The following is a 6,860-nucleotide window of genomic DNA, read 5'->3' as shown; positions in this document are numbered from 1 at the left end:
AAAAAAAAAAAAAAACAGCACAACCCTTAAGGATGGATTTAGAGTCAATCACACCCAAATCATGTGATTGAGAATGGAGGAAAAGTGGTTCCCCAAACAATATTAGGGTAATTGTGCTACAATGAGAGGAAATGTGCTGGGTGTGGTGGCTTATGCCTGTAATCTCAGCACTTTGGGAGGCTAAGGTGGGTGGATCACTGGAGGTCAGGAGTTTGAGACCAACCTGGTCAACATGGTGAAACCCCATCTCTACTAAAAATACAAAAATTATCTGGGCTTGATGGCAGGCGCCTGCAATCCCAACAACTCAGAGGCTGAGGCAGGAGAATCTCTTGAACCAGAGAGGCAGAAGTTGCAGTGAGCCGAGGTTGCATCACTGCACTCCAGCCTGGGCTACAAAAATGCAGCGACTATAGGTGCCCAACACCATACCTGGCTTGCTCTTTCTTTTTTTCTTTCTCCTTTCCTTCCTTGTCTCCCTCCCTCCCTTACTCCCTTCCTTCCTCCTTTCCTTCCTTCGTTTTGTAGAGATGGGGGGGTCTCCTTATGTAGCCGAGGCTGGTCTTGAACTCCTCACTTCAAGTGATCCTCCTGCCTAGGACTCCCAAATTTTTGAGATTACAGATGTGAGCCACTGTGCCTAGCCAGAGCCATGCTTATGAAAGTATAGGCCACAGTCACGGTTGTAGTCTTTCATCTTCCATTTATTTCTTAGCCCTGATCACAGGACAAGAATTGTTTCCCATGCCAAGTTCACTAATTACTGCCATATCCATTGTTTCCTCTCAGTTCTTACCTTATTTGACTTTCCTGTATCATCTGGCCCTGTTTGCTTCCTTTTCTTGATTCCGTTGCTTTAGGTGATGCAACTTTCCTTTTTTCTTGTTGTTTTTTGAGATAGTCTTGCTGTCTCCCAGGCTAAAGTGCAGTGGTGCAATCCTGGCTCACTGTAACATATACCTCCCTGGTTCAAGCAATTCTGTCTCAGCCACCCAAGTAGCTGGGATTACAGGCATGCGCCACCACACCTGGCTAATTTTTTGTATTTTTAGTAGAGACTGGGTTTTGCCATGTTCACCAAGCTGGTCTCAAACTCCTGACCTCAAGTGAAGACCCACCTGCCTTTGCCTCACAGAGTACTGGATTACAGGCATGAGCCACCATATCTGGACTTGTGATGCAACTTTCTCAAGGCTCTGCTTCTACCACTGAGGCCACTCTTTTTTTGTTGTTTTTTTTTTTTTTTTGAGACGGAGTTTCGTTCTTGTTGTCCAGGCTGGAGTGCAATGGCGTGATCTCGGCTCACCGCAACCTCTGCCTCCCAGATTCAAGACATTCTCCTGCCTCAGCCTCCCGAGTAGCTGGGATTACAGGCATGCGCCACCACGCCCAGCTAGTTTCGTATTTTTAGTAGAGATGGGGTGGTCAGGCTGGTTTCGAACTTCGGACCTCAGGTGATCTACCCGCCTCAGACTTCCAAAGTGCTGGGATTATAGTCGTGAGCCACTGTGCCTGGCCTTTATATTTATTTTGAGACAGAGTTTTGCCCCTGTCGCCCAGGCTGGAGTGCAATGGCACAATCTCAGCTCACTGCAACCTCCTCCTCCCGTGTTCAAGTGATTCTCCTGCCTCAGCCTCCTAAGTAGCTGGGGTTACAGGTTCTCACCACCATGCCCAGCTAATTTTTTGTATTTTTCTAGAGACGGGGTTTCACCATGTTGGCCAGAATGGTCTGGAACTCCTGACCTCAAGAGATCCACTTGCCTTGGCCTCCAAAGTGCTGGGATTACAGGTGTGAGCCACTGTGCCTGGCATTTTTATTTTTTATTTTATTTTTTTTGGACACAGGGTTTTGCTCTTGTTGCCCAGGCTGGAGTGCAATGGCTCAATCTTTCAATCTTGGCTCACCACAACCTCCATCTCCCGGGTTCAAGCGATTCTCCTGCCTCAGCCTCCTGAGTAGCTGGGATACAGGCATGCGCCACCATGCCTGTCTAATTTTTTTTTTTTTTTTTTGAGACGGAGTTTTGCTCTTGTTACCCAGGCTGGAGTGCAATGGCGCGATCTCGGCTCACCGCAACCTCCGCCTCCTGGGTTCAGGCAATTCTCCTGCCTCAGCCTCCTGAGTCGCTGGGATTACAGGCATGCACCACCATGCCCAGCTAATGTTTTGTATTTTTAGTAGAGACGAGGTTTCACCATGTTGACCAGGATGGTCTCGATCTCTTGACCTCGTGATCCACCCGCCTCAGCCTCCCAAAGTGCTGGGATTACAGGCTTGAGCCACCGCGCCCGGCGTCTAATTTTGTATTTTTAGTAGAGATGCGGTTTCTCCATGTTGGTCAGGCTGGTTTCAAACTCTTGACTTCAGGTGATCCATCCACCTCAGCCTCCCAAAGTGCTGGGATTACAGGCCCAAGCCACCTTGCCCAGCCCTCTTTTATTTTATTTTTATTTTTATTCAGATGGAGTCTCAATCTGTAGTCCAGGCTGGATTGCAGTGGCATGATTTTAGCTCATTGCAACCTCCACCTCCTGGGTGCTGGTTCAAGCAGTTCTCCTGCCTTAGCCTCCAAGGTAGCTGAGATTACAGTTGTGCACCACCATGCCCACCTAATTTTTGTATTTTTGGTAGAGACAGGGTTTCACCATGTTGGCCAGGCTAGTCTCCAACTCCTCACCTTGTTATCCACCCATCTCGGCCTCCCAAAGTGCTAGGATTACAGGCGTGAGCCACTGCACTTGGTTTATATTAATTGATGGAATCACTGTCCATTTTGTTATCTAAATCTACTCCCTGTTATCCTTCCTCAGGACTTTACTCAAATTCTTCCTAACCCTCATAATTTTATCTTCTTCTTCTTCTTTCTTTCTTTCTTTTTTTTTTTTTTTGAGACAGAGTTTCACTCATGTTACCCAGGCTGGAGTGCAATGGCGCGATCTCGGCTCACCGCAACCTCCATCTCCTGGGTTCAGGCAATTCTCCTGCCTCAGCCTCCTGAGTAGCTGGGATTACGGGCACACACCACCATGCCCAGCTAATTTTTTGTATTTTTAGTAGAGACAGGGTTTCACCATGTTGACCAGGATGGTCTCGATCTCTTGACCTCGTGATCCACCCACCTTGGCCTCCCAAAGTGCTGGGATTACAGGAGTGAGCCACTGCGCCCGGCCTCTTCTTTCTTTTTTTTTGAGTCAGAGTCTCTCTCTGTCGCCCAGTCTGTAGTGCACTGGTGCAACCTCAGCTCACTGCAACCTCCGCCTCCCTGGTTCAAGCGATTCTCCTGCCTCAGCCTCCTGAGTAGCTGGGATTACAGGCGCCTACCACTCTGCCTGGCTAATTTTTGTATTTTTAGTAGACATAGGGTTTTACCATGTTGGCCAGGCTGGTCTGTAGCTCCTGACCTCATGTGATCCACCTGCACTGGCCTCCCAAAGTGCTGGGATTACAGGCATAAACCACTGCGCCTGGCCATATTTACTTAACGCATCTCACTGTACCCTTCATTTATCCCCATTGCCGCTGCCTCTTTAATACTTTATTTTTATTTTATTATTTTATTTTATTTTTTTGAGATGGAGTCTTGCTCTGTTGCCCAGGCTGGAGTGCAGTGGTGCAACCTTGGCTCACTGCACCCTCCACCTCCTGGCTTCAAACGATTCTCCTGCCTCAGCCTTCCAAGTAGCTGAGACTACAGGCACATGCCACCATGCCCAATCAATTTTCTGTATTTTTAGTAGAGGTGGGATTTCACCATGTTAGCCAGGATGGTTTCAATCTCTTGACCTCATGATCCACCTGCCTGGGCCTCCCAAAGTACTGGGATTACAGGCGTGAGCCACTGCACCTAGCTTTTTTTTTTTTTTTTTTTTTTGAGATGGAGTTGGTCTCCTTGCCCAGGCTGGAGTACAATGGTGCAATCTCAGCTCACTGCAGCCTCCGCCTTCCAGGTTCAAGCAGTTCTGCCTCAGCCTTCTGAGTAGCTGGGATAACAGGCATGTGCCACCATGCCCAGCTAATTTTTGTATTTTTAGTAGAGATGGGGTTTTCCATGATAGTCAGGCTGGTCTCGAACACCCAACCTCAGGTGATCCGCCTGCCTTGGCCTCGCAAAGTGCTGGGATTACAAGCGTGAGCCCCACCACCCCCGTGTTTTTTGTTTTTTTTTTTTGAGAGGGATTCCCACTCTGTCGCCCAGGCTGGAGTGCAGTGGCACCATCCTGGTTCACTGCAACCTCTGCTCCCTGGGTTCAAGCAATTCTCCTGTCTCAGCCTCCCAAGTAGCTGGGATTACAGACATGTGCCACCACACCCAGCTAATTTTTGCCTGTGTGAGCCACTGCATTTGGCCTGGAATCATTTTTCTAATTAGGAATAAATTCTATTACTCCAAAAATATTTATTTATTTATTTATTTTATTTTATTTTTTTTTTTGAGATGGAGTTTCGCTGTTGTTACCCAGGCTGGAGTGCAATGGCGCGATCTCGGCTCACCGCAACCTCCGCCTCCCGGGTTCAGGCAATTCTCCTGCCTCAGCCTCCTGAGTCGCTGGGATTACAGGCACGTGCCACCATGCCCAGCTAATTTTTTGTACTTTTAGTAGAGACGGGGTTTCACCGTGTTGACCAGGATGGTCTCGATCTCTTGACCTCGTGATCCACCCGCCTCGGCCTCCCACAGTGCTGGGATTACAGGCTTGAGCCACCGCGCCCGGCCCAAAAATATTTAAAAATCATTGATAAAAAATTCATACTTGGCCAGGCGCAGTGGCTCACACCTGTAATCCCAGCACTTTGGGAAGGCTGAAGTGGGCGGATCACCTGAGGTGAGGAGTTCAAGAGCAGCCTGGCCAACATGGTGAAACCCCCTCTCTATTTCAAACAAAAACAAAAACCAGCTGGGTGTGGTGGTGGCGCCTGTAATCCCAGCTACTAGATGGGCTGAGGCAGGAGAACCGCTTGAACTAGGGAGGTGGAGGTTGCAGTGAGCTGAGATCTTGCCATTGCATTGCAGTCTGGGCAATAAGAGCAAAACTCCGTCTCAAAACAAAAAAAAAAATTCATACTCCTTATAGAGCTCAAATAGCACCAAAGGTGTATAAAGTACAAAATAAAAGGCCGGGCACGGTGGCTCATGCCTGTAATCCCAGCACTTTGGGAGGTGAAGGCAGGCGGATCATGAGGTCAAGAGAGACCATCCTGGCCAACATGGTGAGACCCCCATCTCTACTAAAAATACAAAAATTAGCTCGGTGTAGTGGTGCACGCCTGTAGTCCCAGTTACTTGGGAGGCTGAGGCAGGAGAATTGTTTGAACCCGGGAGCGGAGGTTGTAAAGGGAGCTGAGACTGTGCCACTGTACTCCAGCATGGGTGACAGAGCAAGACTCCGTCTCACAAACAACAACAGCACACAAAAATAACAAAAGTTAGGACTGGCGCAATGGCTCACGCCCATAATCCCAACACTTTGGGTGGCAGCGACAGGTGGATCGATCACCTGAGGTTAGGAGTTCGAGACCATCCTGGTCAACATGGTGAAACCCTGTCTCTACAAAAGATACAAAAATTAGCTGGGGCCGGGCGCGGTGGCTCACGCCTGTAATCCCAGTACTTTGGGAAGCCAAGGTGGACCGATCACCTGAGGTCAGGAATTCAAGACCATCCTGGTCAACACGGTGAAACCCTGTCTCTACAGAAAATACAAAAAATTAGCGGGGCATTGGTATTGAGTGCCTGTAATCCCAGCTACTTGGTAGGTCGAGGCACGAGAATCGCCTGAACCCTGGAGGCGGAGGTTGCAGTGAGCCGAGATCGTGCCACAGCACTCCAGCCTGGCAACAGAGTGAGCCTCGGTGGAAAAAAAAAATGTACAAAATAAAAATCTCCCATTTCTAACGCCTTCTCAGTGCAGTCTCTCTCCCAAAAGTGTAATAAGTATAGCTGACATTTATTGCCTGGCCTTCTAAGCACTTTTTTACATGTATTAACTTTTCTTTTATTTTTTTGAGATGGAGTTTCGCTCTTGTTCCCCAGGCTGGGTGCAATGGTGTAATCTTGGCTCACTGCAAACTCTGCTTCCTGTGTTCAAGTGATTCTCCTGCTTCATCCCCCCGAGTAGCTGGGATTACAGGTATGCACCAACACACCAGGCTAATTTTTGTATTTTTAGTAGAGATTGAGGTTTCACCATGTTGGCCAGGCAGGTCTCAAACTCCTGACTTCAAGTGAGCCTCCTGCATTGGCTTCCCAAAGTTCTAGGATTACAGGTGTGAGCCATGGAGCCTGGCCTAATTTATTATTTTTTTCTTTTCTTTTTTAAAGATGGGGTTTCACCTTGTTGGTCAGGCTGGTCTTGAACTCCTGACCTCAGGTGATCTGCCCGCCTTGGCCTCCAAAGTGCTTGGATTATAGGCGTGAGCCACCACGGCCAGCCCATTTTTTGAGACGTGGTTTCTCTATGTTGCCAAGGCTGAATTGGCACTCCTGGGCTCAAATGATCCTTCCACCTTAGCCTCCCAAGTAACTGGGACCATAGGCCCGTGCCACCATGCATGCTTTGTAACTTACACCTTATAAGAACCCAAAAAGTGCTGGGCGTGGTGGCTCAAGCCTGTAATCCCAGCACTTTGGGAGGCCGAGGCGGGTGGATCATGAGGTATCGAGACCATCCTGGTCAACATGGTGAGACCCCGTCTCTACTACAAATACAAAAAATTAGCTGGGCATGGTGGCGGGTGCCTGTAATCCCAGCTACTCAGGAGGCTGAGGCAGGAGAATTGCCTGAATCCAGGAGGCAGAGGTTGCGGTGAGCTCACGCCATTGCACTCCAGCCTGGGTAACAAGGGTGAAACTCCATCT

Source organism: Sapajus apella, unplaced genomic scaffold (assembly GCF_009761245.1).
Source record: "Sapajus apella isolate SASKATOON/1434 unplaced genomic scaffold, GSC_monkey_1.0 scaffold74, whole genome shotgun sequence".
NCBI lineage: Eukaryota > Metazoa > Chordata > Mammalia > Primates > Cebidae > Sapajus > Sapajus apella.
The sequence above is the reverse complement of the archived record's forward strand: the minus strand, read 5'-3'. Positions refer to the sequence as shown.